The following is a 21,432-nucleotide window of genomic DNA, read 5'->3' as shown; positions in this document are numbered from 1 at the left end:
ATCGTCACCTCCTCCCCGTGTATCCCCCATCGTCACCTCCTACCCGTGTATCCCCTATCGTCACCTCCTCCCCGTGTATCCCCCATCGTCACCTCCTCTCCTTAACACATGACATGAGAAATACCCACCCCTGCCCGCCGTCAATATTTTATGGTTGAGTTATAATGGGTAAATGGCCCCAGCCACTGTATCATCGATTGAGGGTTTAGACAATTTGTTGTGTTATAATGTCGCCCTGATCCTGTCAATGGCTGTTTTGTCTGGATTATATACAGACACGCTTTTATCCTATTTATCACAGAGTAGTCTCCCTTGCTAAAGATTCAAAAATCACAATTCATCATATCACAGCCTTCCTTACCAATTATATCGTATAACCCTAACATACATTTAATTATATCGTATAGCTTTAACCTACAGCATACATTTAATTATATTGTATAGCTTTAACCTACAGCATACATTTAATTATATTGTATAGCTTTAACCTACAGCATACATTTAATTATATCGGATAGCTTTAACCTACAGCATACATTTAATTATATTGTATAGCTTTATACTACAACATACATTTAATTATATCGTGTAGCTTTAAACTACAGCATACATTTAATTATATCGTATAGCTTTATACTACAGCATACATTTAACTATATAACTGTAATCAACCCCGACACGTTCATCCAATCCACCCCGACACGTAACTGTAAACAACCCCGACACGTATATCTAATTCACCCCGTCACGTAACTGTAATCCACCCCGACACGTACATCTTATCCATCCCGACCTGTTCACTTTATTAACCCCGACACGTAACTGTTATCCACCCCGACACGTAACTGTAATCCACTCCGACACGTACATCTTATCCATCCCGACCTGTTCACTTTATTAACCCCGACACGTAACTGTAATCCACCCCGACACGTACATCTTATCCATCCCGACCTGTACATTTTATTAACCCCGACACGTACTTTGATCCAACCCGACACGTACATCTTATCCAATTGACCTGTACCAACACGTACTTCTAATCCCCCCCGACTTTTACATTTCATCAACCACGACACGTACCTTTAATCCACCCGACACGTACCTTTAATCCACCCCGACACGTACCTTTAATCCACCCCGACACGTACATGTACCTTTAATCCACCCCGACACGTACCTCTTATTAACCCCGACATCAGCATCTTACAAGCTACACAAAACGTCACCGAAAAAGGGGGTAGGAGGGATACAGGTTCTAAGTGTTCACATCGAGGCAGCACACCCCATCAAGGTGACGACACAGAATAAACCCGATTCTGCATCCACCAGTATTCGTCGTCTTAACCATGTTATGACATGACAATGTACCGTGCTGACTCCTCCATATCGCTAACCATGTGTCAGCTGTACCTATTTCCCGTTCTGTGTTTTACATAAATACAAATACTGGAGATAATCGCAAAGCATGTTAGCGTTAGATTTCCTTTCATACATTATTCTGTAGCATGCAATATATTCATGTTCCTTCGTCAGATTTGATCCAGCGCGATAGTTCTATATAAAGTATAATATGTTTTGGATGTGATGTATTTGATTTTCTGTAGAAATGCCAACTGCCTTTAAAATATACATATTTAAAATGGCTGCAAAACAACGACTGAAATCCGTGTAAACAACAAAATACTTGTTTATATAGTTAAACACGATATGGAAGTAATATACGTATTCCGGACGTGCAGATATCAATTATCATTTAAATAACCATTCTGGAAACTTTCCGATTATTTGTTTTTAGCCGACACATTTATATTCAATTCACATCCCCAATGATGTAACTGTAAGCCGACTGTTGCGGTTATAGAGTGGGTAACATTGATTTGTGACCACACTCAGTCTGTGATTTGAACATCTAAATGCCCATGCACGTATCGCCGTCAATTTAAAATGTATTTAGAAATAAACGAATTTACATGTAGCATACCAATCTGCCATGAATTGATGTCGGATTTTTGAAGTATTCTGATTGGATCAAACGCCGCTTTATGACAAATAAAAACTATCGTAACTGTGACAAATTTGTTTAGAAATACTCTTTCCAAATAAGTTAAAAATTGGTCCGCCGTTTTGATTGTGTTATTTGTAAAACATGTGGCATTCCAAAGGATCAAAATGTTAGAACTCTGTCAAGGCAATACAGTGTCTCATGTGTGAGAGTTAGAACTCTATCAGGACAATACAGTGTCTCATGTGTGAGAGTTAGAACTCTGTCAGGACAATACAGTGTCTCATGTGTGTGAGTTAGGTCTCTGTCAGGGCAATACAGTGTATCCTGTGTTTGAGCTAGAACTCTGTCAGGGCAATACAGTGTCTCATGTGTGTGAGTTAGAACTCTGTCAGGGCAATACAGTGTCTCCTGTGTGTGAGTTAGATCTCTGTAAGGGCAATACAGTGTCTCCTGTGTGTGAGTTAGGTCTCTGGCAGGGCAATACAGTGTATCCTGTGTTTGAGCTAGAACTCTGTCAGGGCAATACAATGTCTCTTGTATGTCAGTTAGAACTCTGCCAGGGCGATACAGTGTCTCATGTGTGTGAGTTGGAACTCTGTCAGGGCAATACAGTGTCTCCTGTGTTTGAGTTAGAACTCTGTCAGGGCAATACAGTGGGGCATGTGTGTGAGTTAGATCTCTGTCAGTGCAATACAGTGTATCCTGTGTGTGAGCTAGAACTCTGTCAGGGCAATACAATGTCTCTTGTATGTCAGTTAGAACTCTGCCAGGGCGATACAGTGTCTCATGTGTGTGAGTTAGGACTCTGTCAGGGCAATACAGTGTCTCATGTGTGTGAGTTAGATCTCTGTCAGGGCAATACAGTGTATCCTGTGTGTGAGCTAGAACTCTGTCAGGGCAATACAGTGTCTCTTGTGTGTCAGTTAGAACTCTGCCAGGGCGATACAATTTACCCTGTGTGTGCGAGTTTCAGACTAACATTGATATGAAAGGCGTTCGATGAATTTTAACTGGCGGTCCGAAGTTTATGACGCCTCTTCAGGATCGGTTCATGCGGTTGCAGTACTTGCGCGACCGGTTCAGAACTGCACAACAAAATGCAAATGAGACACCAGGGACACTCAATCCTAGAATAAGGCGAGATGCTGTGCTGACGCGTCTCCGTTACTCGCGTAGCATTGGGAATGTCCCTTAACCGTCATCGAATAGAATATACCGTGAACAGACTATCATTATGATAGAATAAACACCGGAGGTTCGGCAATAAATTATACCGTGAACAGACTATCATTATGATAGAATAAACACCGGAGGTTCGGCAATAGATTACACCGTGAACAGACTATCATTATGATAGAATAAACACCGGAGGTTCGGCAATAGATTATACCGTTAACAGACTATTATTATGATAGAATGAGATAGGTACACTGGCTTACTGCTACAAGGTGAGAGAGCAAATCGTTAGCAACATGTACTTTCACAGTGCTGACCTTCCGTGACATTACTTATTTGGCGTATAAGCGTAAAACGTCGTGATCATTTCTCCTGTAAACCCGTGCGACGGGACATAACTCCGTCATCTCTTGAGTGCATCACCGGAATCTGATATTTCTTTCCAGCCCAATTATAGCGTTTTTATTACACCTGACATGTTTTATTCGAAATAGTGAAATAAAACGGTGACATAAACTGTCAAGTTACAGAATGTTATACAGTGAAAGGTAAAATAAACTGTCTAGTTGTACTTAATCACGATGGAAACTGATAACATGTTACCATAGATACTGATACCATGTCTGCATTGATACTGATAACATGTTACCATAGATACTGATACCATGTCTGCATAGATACTGATAACATGTTACCATAGATACTGATACATGTCTGCATAGATACTGATAACATGTCACCATAGATACTGATAACATGTCACCATAGATACTGATAACATGTTATCATAGATACTGATAACATGCCACCATAGATAATGATAACATGTCACCATAGATAATGATAACATGTTACCATATATACTGATAGCATGTCATCATAGAAACTGATAATATGTCACCATAGATACTGATAGCATGTCATCATAGAAACTGATAATATGTCACCATAGATACTGATAGCATGTCATCATAGAAACTGATAATATGTCACCATAGATACTGATAGCATGTCATCATAGAAACTGATAATATGTCACCATAGATACTGATAGCATGTCATCATAGAAACTGATAATATGTCACCATAGATACTGATAGCATGTCATCATAGAAACTGATAATATGTCACCATAGATACTGATAGCATGTCATCATAGAAACTGATAATATGTCACCATAGATACTGATAGCATGTCATCATAGAAACTGATAATATGTCACCATAGATACTGATAGCATGTCATCATAGAAACTGATAATATGTCACCATAGATACTGATAGCATGTCATCATAGATACTGATAACATGTTGCCATATATACTGATACCATGTTAACATAGATACTGATATCATGTTACCATAGATACTGATACCATGTTACCATAGATACTGATACCATGTTACCATAGATACTGATACCATGTTACCATAGATACTGATACCATGTTACCATAGATACTGATACCATGTTACCATAGATACTGATACCATGTTACCATAGATACTGATACCATGTTACCATAGATACTGATACCATGTTACCATAGATACTGATACCATGTTACCATAGATACTGATACCATGTTACCATAGATACTGATACCATGTTACCATAGATACTGATACCATGTTACCATAGATACTGATACCATGTTACCATAGATACTGATACCATGTTACCATAGATACTGATACCATGTTACCATAGATACTGATACCATGTTACCATAGATACTGATACCATGTTACCATAGATACTGATACCATGTTACCATAGATACTGATACCATGTTACCATAGATACTGATACCATGTTACCATAGATACTGATACCATGTTACCATAGATACTGATACCATGTTACCATAGATACTGATACCATGTTACCATAGATACTGATACCATGTTACCATAGATACTGATACCATGTTACCATAGATACTGATACCATGTTACCATAGATACTGATACCATGTTACCATAGATACTGATACCATGTTACCATAGATACTGATACCATGTTACCATAGATACTGATACCATGTTACCATAGATACTGATACCATGTTACCATAGATACTGATACCATGTTACCATAGATACTGATACCATGTTACCATAGATACTGATACCATGTTACCATAGATACTGATACCATGTTACCATAGATACTGATACCATGTTACCATAGATACTGATACCATGTTACCATAGATACTGATACCATGTTACCATAGATACTGATACCATGTTACCATAGATACTGATACCATGTTACCATAGATACTGATACCATGTTACCATAGATACTGATACCATGTTACCATAGATACTGATACCATGTTACCATAGATACTGATACCATGTTACCATAGATACTGATACCATGTTACCATAGATACTGATACCATGTTACCATAGATACTGATACCATGTTACCATAGATACTGATACCATGTTACCATAGATACTGATACCATGTTACCATAGATACTGATACCATGTTACCATAGATACTGATACCACCTCTGTTCACAAACAGATATATACACATGTATCTGTATAAATATTTGACAGAATATCAGTATAACTGTAGAAAATTCATATTTTATGGAACACATTAGGTCTACACAGACCGTATCGTTAAGCGAGCCGGCCCAACTCTATCCTTGTTTTAGGTCTGAGCGTCTCATTCCTTCACCTTAGTTTGTCAACCTTGGCTAGAAAGATGCAAATAAAGTTATGTGTGAGAATGTCTGAAGGTTCGGCACTCAAGGCGACTATTTGGTATATTAAGATATTCTTTGTCCCATATATGGATGTTAGAAATCAATAAAGTGTAGAAAGGTCAAGGTCACAATAAATTTCAAATACACTGATGACGTCATTGTTGAAGTGCTTACCGTGCTTATTTTCGTTGGTGTGCGTACATTTGTATCAAAACCTAGATATCCTTACAAATCTTGAGTATCGTTTCAATACAGGGAGTATATATCAGGGAAATACACACTCCACATAAAAACGTCAAATTGTTATTTGAGACATTTCAGTTCATAACTATTAACTAAATTATTCCATACATTTGCCTGGTCATTTTATGTTAAAATGTATTTTTTTTTAAATTTCTGCTTGTTACAGGAAAAACGCCGATGCACTTTTCTAATAACGGACTACATCCGTCTCCCATAAAATATCATTTTGAATCTGACGTCGACCCAGATTTGCTCGATGGTTATGAATTAATAACTAGTGCTTAAGTCGTTTAGTCCCGAAATCAGGTAAAAAATACAATAAAGAAAAAAAGTGAGTTAAAGTCAGATTAACTACAATATCACATATCACTGAACATTCCAAAACGGATGTAACTTCTGCACGTGTCTTTAACTCGCTGATTGATTTATGTAGCCATGAGGCTGGGAAATATGGCCGGATGTTGAGGAGAGCGAATGTTGTAGAGAAACAAACTGTTTACATAGGGGAAACTGTGTGATCATTTCACAAGTGTTTTCATATTGTATTCACTCCCTAACTGGGCCCTTAAATATAATAAGCTTATGAACTATATTGCGTTCGTTTCCTACATCGGTTACTTGTTCGATTTTGGGCTAGTCTGATAGTCAAATTTAACAAATATTACTGTGGCTGTATCACTTTATTATTAACTATCACATCTTAAATAAATTGAATATGTATAATGTAAAACTATGAGAATGCAACGAAATGAGATCCTCGTGTGATAATATCCTTTTACCAAAGGTGACTGACCGACAGTAACAACACTGGCAGCAGTAACCGACCAGGGAAATAAAAGTGTCTCCAACCTAACGCCAACTTCCGGTAAACACCAGTCTCGTTCCTATGCATGGTGTTGATGTCCAGGAAAGATTGACGTTCAGAATATAGTACACTGTATAATATGGTTCACTGTATAATATGGTACACTGTATAATATGGTGCACTGTATAATATGGTTCACTGTATAATATGGTATACTGTATAATATGGTATACTGTATAATATGGTTCACTGTATAATATGGTTCACTGTATAATATAGTACACTGTATAATATGATACACTGTATAATATGGTTCACTGTATAATATGGTTCACTGTATAATATGGTTCACTGTATAATATGGTACACTGTATAATTCGGTAACCTGTTTAATATGGTTCACTGTATAATATGGTTCACTGTATAATATGGTTCACTGTATAATATGGTATACTGTATAATATGGTATACTGTATAATATGGTTCACTGTATAATATGGTTCACTGTATAATATGGTTCACGGTATAATATGGTACACTGTATAATAGGGTTCACTGTATAATATGGTACACTGTATAATATGGTGCACTGTATAATATGGTGCACTGTATAATATGGTTCACTGTATAATATGGTTAACTGTATAATATGGTACACTGTATAATATGGTTCACTGTATAATACGTTACACTGTATTTACAAATTCGTTTTCTATTTCGAGAAATCTAAGAGAAGAAACAAAAGTATATGTATTTCTATTTTCAATTTGTGGACATCAGCTCTAACTACAAACGTGAGGCATGAAACAGATTACCCGACCAACAACAGCCCTTTGTTTCCTGTATATTGAAACAGGCCAATTTTAAAATGCATTCATGAAATATTTTCTTTAATTCGCTCGTTGATTGTTTTTCACAGAATGACCCGTTTTCTCATGACGTGCAGTAAAATATCGTCTGGCGTTGAATAATACCGGCACGGGTAATACCAGCACGGGGAAATGACTGCCGAACTATACTGAATTATACCGGCACGGGGAAATGACTGCCGAACTCTACTGAATGATACCGGCACGGAGAAATGACTGCCGAACTCTACTGAATTATACCGGCACGGGGAAATGACTGCCGAACTCTTCTGAATAATACCGGCACGGGGAAATGGCTGCCGAACTCTACTGAATTATACCGGCACGGGGAAATGACTGCCGGACTCTACTGAATTATACCGGACCGGGGAAATCGCTGCCGAACTCTACTGAATTATAACGGCACGGGGAAATAATTGCCGAACTCTACTGAATTATACCAGCTCGGGGAAATGACTGCCGAACTCTACTGAATAATACCGGCACGGGGAAATGGCTGCCGAACTCTCCTGAATAATACCGACACGGGTAATACCAGCACGGGGAAATGACTGCCGAACCCTACTGAATTATACCGGCACGGGGAAATGACTGCCGAACTCTACTGAATTATACCAGCACGGGGAAATGACTGCCGAACTCTACTGAATTATACCGGCACGGGGAAATGACTGCCGAACTCTAGTCGGGCACATTAATATATCAATACCCATAGCACACGATGGACGTCCATATCTCTGCCTGTTTCAAACCAGTGCCTTACTAAAACGTGGAGACGCCTCAGACCCTCGTGGGATTTTCCGGAAATCGAATTCCGTATTCCAAATCTGTCAATTATGGTGATATTTATATTTCCTCCTTCGGAGTTTATAATTTGTGAAAGTCAAAAGAAGCATCTAAAGGTTATTCAGTGCAGACACCAACAAAAGTATACGGCATAGCCGTTGGATGAATAAGAAATGTGGGAAATATTATTTGGATATGTGCTGAGCCATGACCCCCACATCAATTCAGACGAACGACGTTCATCCTGGTCTGCTGTGATACAATTACAAATGGATTACTGAACAACACTTGTGTAGTATGATAAATGCGTCACGAAACTCGTTTCTCGTCATTTCGTGGAATGGGTTCTTTGACATTTTGTGATCTTGTTTTGTCTTGTAAGCGAGAAAATGCATAGGAAATGTATCGGCAAATGTCAGATAAGTTCTCCAACAATTACAGCCTGTTTATAACGACCACCTATATATAACGACCAACTATATATAACGACCACCTATTATATAACGACCACCTATATATATATAACGATCACCTATATATAAGGATCACTTAATACATAAGACCACCTATATATAACGACCATCTCTCTATAACGACCACTTCTCTATAACGACCACTTCTCTATAATGATCACCTAATATATAATATTTACATTTGGTGTGGCAAAGCCCTTCTATATTACTACTAAAGTACTGCCAATAGCAGCTTCATCTTATGAGACTATAACTGAAGTTGGTCTTGCACCTCCGAGCGATTTAACAGTGTCACTACCGAACTTTTCGGTATCTTCTGCTTTGATCCCTAACACCAGCTGCCTGTCTCAAGTGTCTGTGAGATCAACAAACAATTTTACGCCTGGATTTTTCACCAATTCAACCTTCTCCGGTTGCACGATCAACATCAACAAACATGCCGGACTGCAAATATAACTCTGACCCGATTACTGCGGGCTTCCGTTGAGTGCGTGCGCCGGATATAGGTCGCAATAAAATCGGAAAATGTTTTACTACACTTGATTAATTACTTACAAAATGTCATTTGTTACTATTTATGAATCGAGAATATGATATATATATAAATCAAAATCAAATGAATTATTAACGAAAGTTGCGGAGTCTTTTCAATTTTGTATGGGAAACGGCTGTTATCTTTGTGCCGTTCTAGATACTGACCTGACCTGACGGTAATAAGCGGGAAATTTGGAAAAGACATAATTATTTTTTTGCGAATTCTTATTATGGAAATATAAATATAAGCAATAAACTGCATATATGTGGCAGACCAACTGATCATGGTGCGCTAGCGCGCACCATTCAGTTTGTCTGTGACACATGTGGCAGTTATACCAGTTGGTCGTCTGTCACATCTATGCAGTTTATTGCTTAAATAACCCCCTATCTATAACGGCCACCTATCTATAACGACCACTTATATATAACGATCACTTATATATAACGATCACATATATGTACGGATCAACTAATCTATAATGACCACCTATGTATAATGGACATCTCTCTACAAAGACCACCTATGTATAACGACCAACTATCTATTCTATAACGACCACCTATATGTATCTATAACGACCACCTCTCTATAACGGCTACCAATACATAGCTATTACCTGTCTGTATTTACCACATATCTATATTTACCATCTGTCTGTAACTACCACCAGTCCATAAATAGAAGCTTTAACAACAATCTGTCTATTACGTGCATACGTGTATAACGACCACCTGTCTGTTACGTGCATGTGTGTATAACGACCACCTGTCAGTAAGCGATCCCCTGCATTTGTCGTTTTCCCCTCTTGAGGTCTATATATGAATGTCAATCATTAACAAAAGCGTCAGTAAGTTATCTATTATACCTTTTTTGTAAATACGTTTCAACGAGGCTGGGACAAATTATATACTATTGTGACAAAACTACTGATGCAAGCAAACACTTCATATCATCAAATCTATTTAATCACATCGTGTTCAAATCAATTAACACTATTTAGCTTTGTTTTACAGAATGCCACAGCAGCCAAAGGGATTTCTGTTACAAGTATAATGCGCTAACCTAAACCGTCTGTTTGCACTCAGGTTGTTTGAAATACGAGACGCCGTCAAAAAATATGTGGATGATAGATGTACCACGTGACCATGTGGGGATATCTAAACGAAATACTGAATCTCCCCGGACAAACGAAACTTTGACTTGGCCAGACCAACAAATGTCGAGTGGGTAGGAAAATTGGAGCATCCGACAATCTGACGTCAACAGTCGGTACCTGTATTCATAGAAACCATCATCACAGTTTATAATTATACCACATAATTAAACTGTTTAAGCTAAAAATAGGACGTCGACTATCTTCTCCTTCTACAGGTTACTGACCAACTTCAAAGTGTTGAAGATTAATATCAGAGGAGGGTTAAGATAGAAAGAGGAACATTTTTGACAGAAAGAATTTAGTTTGTTTTTTTGCAAAGTGACGGTCGCTAACTCTTGGTAACAATCGGAACCAGTCACTGACTGTCGGTAACAGCTGGAAACTGTACATAACTATTGGTTACAGTCGGTATCTATCGTTAACTGTCGGAATCTATCGGTAACTGTCGGTATCTATCAGTAACTGTCGGTAACTATGTCACTAATTATCGGTAACAGCTGGAAACTGTACATAACTATTGGTTACAGTCGGTATCTATCGGTAACTGTCGGAATCTATCGGTAACTGTCGGAATCTATCGGTAACAGTCGGAATCTATCAGTAACTGTCGGTAACTATGTCACTAATTATTGGTAACAGCTAGAAACTGTACATAACTATTGGTAACAGTCTGTATCTATCAGTAACTGTCTGTATCTATCAATTACTGTAGATGACTGATACCGGTAGGACTCGGTAATTTTCGGTAAATGTCGGTAGCTATTGGTAACAGTCGGTAACTTAATTTTGTAAGCTTGCATATAGACCTTACATAACACTAAAGTAGAAGACGACATTAAATCAATAAACAATTTAGACATGTTTACCGCGTCTGACAGTGTCGGTGTGTTTACCGCGTCTGACAGTGTCGGTGTTTAGACATGTTTACCGCGTCTGACAGTGTCGGTGTAACTCTTAACAAATCGCTGTTTTCTGACATACTTTCAAAGACATCGGTCTTACATGGAGCTGCTTAAATGTATAACAACAATACATATAATTCCCAAATGTGGATGGTTGTTTCGTGTTTCACGTCATTAACGGGTTAAATCTATAGTTGTTACGAACAACATATATATATTAAACCGCATCAACTAACAAACTTATATAGTTTCATTCAACATATATCTTAATGTAGCAGACTTTAAAGTAAAAAACGCTATTATCGCGTGAGTTCTGGTACCTCATCAGTTTGGTTTGGTTGGCAACGGTGGTTTAATATTTCTGATGTATTTCCTGGAATATTTGTGACAAGTGTCCTGTCTTTACCACCAGATCTACAGTACAGACAGTAGATTGATCATACCACTCCACCAATCGATTTTGTTAAAACCAGACTGTAACGTACCAAACTGGGGAACCGACACACGTCATATTTCATTGCATGCAAATCTACCGTCTGTAAAATAAACCGAACTGTTCCCAGAAAATACCAGTGTCGTGAATAAAACGCAATATAATGGGGGGAAATTGTACGGAGATGTATCACTCACGAGACTTGACCTTGGGACTTCTATAAGTGTTATATCTTCTTATGATGCGCTGGCGAGGCCGTCAATTCCGCCCGTCTTTACCACGCCCATCTTTACCGGAAGTTGTATCCGAGCATGGCTTGGGTTACCAAGCAATAATTCAATTTATAAAACTCTACCAGAAATCAAATTAACACTTGTGCAGTTACTTCGTCATCATCGTAAACAATTTTATGGTTACGAAAAAAGTTGATGAAATAGTCGCGCGGCTGTTTTTTCATCCAATAAAAGTTAATAGTTAAATGCCCCAAGCGATAAATGCGTGTGTTTTGCAGTAAGTTTGTTTGTGCTTAATGATACCCGTACCACTTCCAAAATGTAACTAAATCATTCCGGGAAAGAAAAACAAGCGTTGTGGCACTTTTAAGAAAAATAATAAACATGAATTACACAAAATATAACTAACAATATGTTTTTTAGTGTAAATTTCCAGCTGGGCTAGACCGCGATTCGAACCTGGAACTTCATATTGTGATACTGTCGCTTTAACCGATAGAGCTACACCTGGACTTCAGATTTCTGATACTGTCGCTTTAACCGATAGAGCTACGACCCGGGCAGTTATAATCCAACAAAAGTATTAGCTTTCCAAAAAGCCAAGAGGGCTACCAACAGCATTATTCATTAGTCCACGAGCGGACAACTGTTAACCTGTTGGTCAGGTGGTACTGTGGAGTTTCTCTCATACGCATGTTGTGAACAAGGTTAAGTCGCATAACTGCAGGATTATTCCTCATTTGAGGAATAGGCCCTTCAATAAGAAAATATATTTTTGATTTTTTGATTTAGTGATCCTGCCAGGACCAAAACAATCATTACTAAAACCAGGAGAGGAGAAACCGGGACAGGAGAAACCAGGACAGGAGAAACCGGGACAGGAGAAACCGGGACAGGAGAAACTGGGAGAGGAGAAACCGGGACAGCAGAAACCGGGACAGGAGAAACCGGGACAGGAGAAACCGGGAACAAATGTGTATTTTAAGTATTATTAACTCAATTCTAAAGCGTATTATTTCATGTTGTTATTTCATGTAGGAAATACAAGAACACCATACTAAATGAATAAATAAAATTAAAAAGATATATTTCAAATACTGTTTTTACTTGTTATTACGGCTTTTGTGATTTTGCTCTTTTACTAAAACCAGGACTGGTAATGTCAGGACCGGTTTGTTTGATATGTGTTGGATTTCTGTTTTAAAACATAATGAAAATGTATATTTTTATATAGACTTGTGCTAAAACACATTTTTATTCATTTCATATCAATTCATTAAAGTAGTTGCATTTAAAAACATGAAAGAAACACATTAATCTTGTATGAACATGCGGATCTCTCTGACTTTATCAATCACATTTTGTTTGCAATTAATTTCCCCACTTGTACCTCTACGAAAGGTGACATCACAGACAGCAGGTAGCCAATCACTGCTTGTAAAGTGTGTTAGCTAGCCAATCAAAGTCGGCAGACTATTAATATCCATGAGGAAACCCCTCAATATAGCTGGTACAGCGACCAATTATAAAGCTTAAATGGAGGTTGCCGTGTATACGAACACATCACAGTGCAGTGGGAAAGGGATCAACAAGTTCCCGCGGCTTCGTGCAGACGTGGTATTCACTTTTTGTGTTACCTTTATAAAAACTATAGTAAATTAAGCAATGTTAATTTAAATATTAAAAACTGTAACGTCCACATATCCAACTTGATGTTGTATACTGTAAGAATGTCAAAGTTTCAAAACAACATCCTTTAATTCAAAACCAAAATGAAAAGGAATGCAACCTGTCGGCTGTCTTTATATTCATCTATAGATTTTCAATAGATTTAGCCACACAAACTTATGTTCGTCAACAAGTTTCTTCCAACTTTGAAATAAACTTCAGACGAGCCTAGCAGGACAAAAGGCCTAAGGAAGATTAAAAAAATGGTTTTACTTTTTACTTTTTTATTTACGAACATACATTTTTTTTATCTACTTTGAGTCAGTTTGGACCCCAGTGCACTGGCCTTGTCTCGATCACATTGTGGCACGTGACATACCGGGCGTCATGTATTCTGTGGTAGGTACAATGTAAGACAATAAATAGCAGTGTCGCGTGAGCACGTTAGGACGAACAATATCCCGCCATCTTTAGCTAACGCTTGGGGAAGATAAACTAGCACGATAATTCCGTGCAGCGCGTGACGGACAGCGCGTGCCCGCGGTCTTGTCATTATGGATGTCGTCTGAGAAGATTTGCAGAAACAGCACATCTTTCTCACCTCTGTCTGCCGTCAGTGTCTGAGTAAACGTACATATTTACATATATTTGTCGTCAAGTTATTTTCAGACTCGTTCCTTTGGGTCTGAACCAACACAACGGGGTGTCAAACAATTCTTCTGTCACAACATAATGGTTGATACAGGAAATGATCACAAACCGCGGCTGCATCTAAACTCGATTGATGTGAGTGACGTCACACAACGAGTTATCGTGATCATCGCAAAGCGTAGCCATATCGACTATTGCGAATTTATATGGGAGGATTTTGAAATATTCAACGAAGTCTGTAGAAAGAACGGAATACCATGAATTAGTGATTCCCTAAGGTACATTTGTTGATTTTATTTCTTATTTACTCATTTGTCACACAATGCTGTAAACACGCCATCACAACAATTTAACGACTTACCAGGTGTACACACGGACTGTTTTATAATTCAACGACTTACCAGGTGAACACACGGACTGTTTTGCCTTGGTAGTACACAGGACGAGTTAAATAGATTATATTCCAAGATTTCCGAAAGGAATCATCTTAAGCACAAGACATAAAAAGTAATTAACTAAAGGAGAGAAAATAACCAATGCCATAAACAAATGGTGAAGTTAAAGGAAAAGTTGACCGTTGTCATGGAGTAGACCGATACCTGAATCTTGAGCAGTTTTCAAAAGGAATGTTCTTATTTTATAATCTATCTATCAAATGATATTGTGAAAACATATTTGTTCACAAGCCAAAAGAAACAGTGAACAACAGAAGAGAGGAACTAACGCAATGCTGTGCTAAGGTCGCATTATAAAGTCGGCATCAGATCCGCGCTATCACAAGGAGGCAAGTACACCAACATACCCTGTCTCGGACACACGAGGCCCATGATAATACAACAGGTACTGACGTCACTAGCTCCGTGACAATATTAATAGAGGAAATGACGTCGCTAGCTCCGTGACAATGTGACAGAGGAACTGACGTCAACAGTTCCACGACAATATAACAGAGGAACTGACGTCACTAGCTCCGTGACAATATAACCGAGGAACTGACGTCACTAGATCCTTGACAATATAACCGAGGAACTGACGTCACTAGCTCCGTGACGATGAACAGAGGAACTGACGTCACTAGCTCCGTGACAATATAACAGAGGAACTGACGTCATGAGCTCCGTGACAATTAACCGAGGAACTGACGGCACTAGCTCCGTGACAATGTAACAGAGGAACTGACGTCATTAGCTCCGTGACAATATAACCGAGGAACTGACGTCACTGGCTCCGTGACAATGTAACCGAGGAACTGACGACACTAGCTCCACGACAATATAACAGAGGAACTGACGTCACTAGATCCGTGACAATATAACCGAGGAACTGACGTCACTAGTTCCGTGACAATGTAACAGAGGAACTGACGTCACTAGCTCCGTGACAATATAACAGAGGAACTGACGTCACTAGCTCCGTGACAATATAACAGAGGAACTGACGTCATTAGCTCAGTGACAATATAACCGAGGAACTGACGTCACTGGATCCGTGACAATGTAACCGAGGAACTGACGTCATTAGCTCCGTGACAAAGTAACCGAGGAACTGACATCACTGGATCCGTGACAATGTAACCGAGGAACTGACGTCACTAGCTCCGTGACAACGTAACAGAGGAACTGACGTCATTAGCTCCGTGACAATATAACCGAGGAACTGACGTCACTAGCTTCGTGACAAGGTAACAGAGGAACTGACGTCAATAGCTCCGTGACGATAAAACAGAGGAACTGACGTCACTAGCTCCGTAATAATATAACAGAGGAACTGACGTCATTAGCTCCGTTACAATGTAACAGAGGAACTGACGTCACAAGCTCCACGACAATGTAACAGAGGAACTGACGCCACTAGCTCTGTGACAACAAAACAGAGGAACTGACGCCACTAGCTCCGTGACAATATAACAGAGGGAATGACGTCATTAGCTTCGTGACAAGGTAACAGAGGAACTGACGTCAATAGCTCCGTGACGATAAAACAGAGGAACTGACGTCACTAGCTCCGTAATAATATAACAGAGGAACTGACGTCATTAGCTCCGTTACAATGTAACAGAGGAACTGACGTCACAAGCTCCACGACAATGTAACAGAGGAACTGACGCCACTAGCTCTGTGACAACAAAACAGAGGAACTGACGCCACTAGCTTCGTGACAATATAACAGAGGGAATGACGTCATTAGCTCCGTGACAATGTAACAGAGGAACTGACGTCACTAGCTCTGTGATATTAAAACAGAGGAACTGACGCCACTAGCTCTGTGACAACAGAACAGAGGAACTGACGTCACTAGATCCGTGACAATATAACAGAGGGAATGACGTCATTAGCTCCGTGACAATGTAACAGAGGAACTGACGTCACTAGCTCTGTGATATTAAAACAGAGGAACTGACGCCACTAGCTCTGTGACAATATAACAGAGGGAATGACGTCATTAGCTCCCTGAAAATATGTCAGAGGAAGAATTGACGAGACTACCTACTTATAAACTAACATTACCAGCTCCGTTGCAGTTTAACAGAAGAACGAACGAAACTAGCACCTAATATACTGTCGTCAATAGTTACTTACAAAATCACGTTGCTAGCTCCGTGACAATATATCGGAGGAATAAAATCACTCGTGACAATATATCGGAGGAATACAATCACTCGTGACAATATATCGGAGGAATAAAATCAATCGTAACAATATATCGGAGGAATAAAATCACTCGTGACAATATATCGGAGGAATAAAATCACTCGTGACAATATATCGGAGGAATAAAATCACTCGTGACAATATATTGGAGGAATACAATCACTCGTGACAATATATCAGAGAACTGAAGCCACGCGTGTCAATATATTAGAAGAAATGACGTAACTAGATACTTATAAACTGACTTTTCCAGCTCCGTGACAGTATAACAGAAGAACTTACGTCACTGTCTACTGACAGTCTGCCGTTATTTAGATATTTAAAAACTGAAGTCGTTCGCTCCTTTACAATTTAAAAGAGCAACTGACGTCATTGCATACTGATGAACTGTCTATATAAGTACAGTAACATAGGAACTGACGTTGCTTGTTCTATGACACTATAACAAAGGACTGACGTCACCCATGACAATGTAACAGAGCTACTGACGTCACTAGCTCCGTGACAATAAAACAGAAGAACTGACGTCAGGAAGCCCATGACAATATAACAGAGGCAATGACGTCATTAGTTCCGTGACAATATTAAAGAGAACTGAAGCCAAGCGTGTCAATATATTAGAAGAAATGACGTAACTAGATACTTATAAACTGACTTTTCCAGCTCCGTGACAGTATAACAGAAGAACATATGTAATTGTTACCTGACTCGATATAGAAATGCATATTAATCAATTTCGACTGTTTCCCAGACAGTTCACCAAACGAACTATAGCTACTGTGTGCTACCGTAAAACTGTTGACTGGTCACGTGAAACTGTTGACTGTTCACGTGAAACTGTTGACTGGTCACCGTAAAACTGTTGACTGTTCACGTGAAACTGTTGACTGGTCATACACGTGTTAGGTAATCGAACTCACCTATAATTACAAGCACCCCGATGATCAAGCGTTTTTGGTACTGGATTGTTGACGGTCGTCTGTCGGTAGATCTAAACATCATATTCGACATGGAACTTTTTGTTTTTCATTGGTCAAGTAACAAAACAGTTGTTTCATGCCTTATCAGTCAACAGTCAAAACCATTTTCCGAACCACAAGCCGAAATTGGACGAAAAGCCAGAAACAGTCAAAAAAACAACTAATTCTAATTTATATAGACTATTGGGTAATAAGAACTGATGTTGCTAGTTCTATGACACTATTACAAAGGACTGACGTCACCCGTGACAATATAACACTGGAAATGACTTAATTATCAGTCTATAGAAGTAATTGTCGAGATATATTGTAATATCATCCCTAATTATAAGTCTATAGAAGTAATTGTCGAGATATATTGTAATATCATCCCTAATTATAAGTCTATAGAAGTAATTGTCGAGATATATTGTAATATCATCCCTAATTATAAGTCTATAGAAGTAATTGTCGAGATATATTGTAATATCATCCCTAATTATAAGTCTATAGAAGTAATTGTCGAGATATATTGTAATATCATCCCTAATTATAAGTCTATAGAAGTAATTGTCGAGATATATTGTAATATCATCCCTAATTATAAGTCTATAGAAGTAATTGTCGAGATATATTGTAATATCATCCCTAATTATAAGTCTATAGAAGTAATTGTCGAGATATATTGTAATATCATCCCTAATTATAAGTCTATAGAAGTAATTGTCGAGATATATTGTAATATCATCCCTAATTATAAGTCTATAGAAGTAATTGTCGAGATATATTGTAATATCATCCCTAATTATAAGTCTATAGAAGTAATTGTCGAGATATATTGTAATATCATCCCTAATTATAAGTCTATAGAAGTAATTGTCGAGATATATTGTAATATCATCCCTAATTATAAGTCTATAGAAGTAATTGTCGAGATATATTGTAATATCATCCCTAATTATAAGTCTATAGAAGTAATTGTCGAGATATATTGTAATATCATCCCTAATTATAAGTCTATAGAAGTAATTGTCGAGATATATTGTAATATCATCCCTAATTATAAGTCTATAGAAGTAATTGTCGAGATATATTGTAATATCATCCCTAATTATAAGTCTATAGAAGTAATTGTCGAGATATATTGTAATATCATCCCTAATTATAAGTCTATAGAAGTAATTGTCGAGATATATTGTAATATCATCCCTAATTATAAGTCTATAGAAGTAATTGTCGAGATATATTGTAATATCATCCCTAATTATAAGTCTATAGAAGTAATTGTCGAGATATATTGTAATATCATCCCTAATTATAAGTCTATAGAAGTAATTGTCGAGATATATTGTAATATCATCCCTAATTATAAGTCTATAGAAGTAATTGTCGAGATATATTGTAATATCATCCCTAATTATAAGTCTATAGAAGTAATTGTCGAGATATATTGTAATATCATCCCTAATTATAAGTCTATAGAAGTAATTGTCGAGATATATTGTAATATCATCCCTAATTATAAGTCTATAGAAGTAATTGTCGAGATATATTGTAATATCATCCCTAATTATAAGTCTATAGAAGTAATTGTCGAGATATATTGTAATATCATCCCTAATTATAAGTCTATAGAAGTAATTGTCGAGATATATTGTAATATCATCCCTAATTATAAGTCTATAGAAGTAATTGTCGAGATATATTGTAATATCATCCCTAATTATAAGTCTATAGAAGTAATTGTCGAGATATATTGTAATATCATCCCTAATTATAAGTCTATAGAAGTAATTGTCGAGATATATTGTAATATCATCCCTAATTATAAGTCTATAGAAGTAATTGTCGAGATATATTGTAATATCATCCCTAATTATAAGTCTATAGAAGTAATTGTCGAGATATATTGTAATATCATCCCTAATTATAAGTCTATAGAAGTAATTGTCGAGATATATTGTAATATCATCCCTAATTATAAGTCTATAGAAGTAATTGTCGAGATATATTGTAATATCATCCCTAATTATAAGTCTATAGAAGTAATTGTCGAGATATATTGTAATATCATCCCTAATTATAAGTCTATAGAAGTAATTGTCGAGATATATTGTAATATCATCCCTAATTATAAGTCTATAGAAGTAATTGTCGAGATATATTGTAATATCATCCCTAATTATAAGTCTATAGAAGTAATTGTCGAGATATATTGTAATATCATCCCTAATTATAAGTCTATAGAAGTAATTGTCGAGATATATTGTAATATCATCCCTAATTATAAGTCTATAGAAGTAATTGTCGAGATATATTGTAATATCATCCCTAATTATAAGTCTATAGAAGTAATTGTCGAGATATATTGTAATATCATCCCTAATTATAAGTCTATAGAAGTAATTGTCGAGATATATTGTAATATCATCCCTAATTATAAGTCTATAGAAGTAATTGTCGAGATATATTGTAATATCATCCCTAATTATAAGTCTATAGAAGTAATTGTCGAGATATATTGTAATATCATCCCTAATTATAAGTCTATAGAAGTAATTGTCGAGATATATTGTAATATCATCCCTAATTATAAGTCTATAGAAGTAATTGTCGAGATATATTGTAATATCATCCCTAATTATAAGTCTATAGAAGTAATTGTCGAGATATATTGTAATATCATCCCTAATTATAAGTCTATAGAAGTAATTGTCGAGATATATTGTAATATCATCCCTAATTATAAGTCTATAGAAGTAATTGTCGAGATATATTGTAATATCATCCCTAATTATAAGTCTATAGAAGTAATTGTCGAGATATATTGTAATATCATCCATATTTATAAGTGTATATAAGTAATTGTCGAGATATATTGTAATATCATCCCTAATTATAAGTCTATAGAAGGAATTGTCGAGATATATCGTAATATCATCCCTAATTATAAGTCTATAGAAGTAATTGTCGATATATATTGTAATATCATGCCTAATTATAAGTCTATAGAAGTTATTGTCGAGATATATTGTAATATCATCCCTTATTATAAGTCTATAGCAGTAATTGTCGAGATATATTGTAATATCATGCCTAATTATTAATTATAAGTCTATAGAAGTAATTGTCGAGATATATCGTAATAT

General features: G+C 37.1%; 1 protein-coding gene across 3 annotated transcripts in view; it reads right to left on the bottom strand.

Moving 5' to 3' along the window:
* LOC110449308 (fasciclin-1-like) overlaps positions 1 to 21,432 on the bottom strand; it is a 114,764-nt gene that overhangs the window by 43,819 nt on the left and 49,513 nt on the right. The window lies entirely within an intron of this gene.

This window comes from Mizuhopecten yessoensis, unplaced genomic scaffold (assembly GCF_002113885.1).
Source record: "Mizuhopecten yessoensis strain PY_sf001 unplaced genomic scaffold, ASM211388v2 scaffold443, whole genome shotgun sequence".
NCBI classification, from domain to species: Eukaryota; Metazoa; Mollusca; class Bivalvia; order Pectinida; family Pectinidae; genus Mizuhopecten; species Mizuhopecten yessoensis.
Note: the sequence above shows the minus strand (reverse complement) of the source record. Positions and strands in the feature narration are given on the sequence as shown.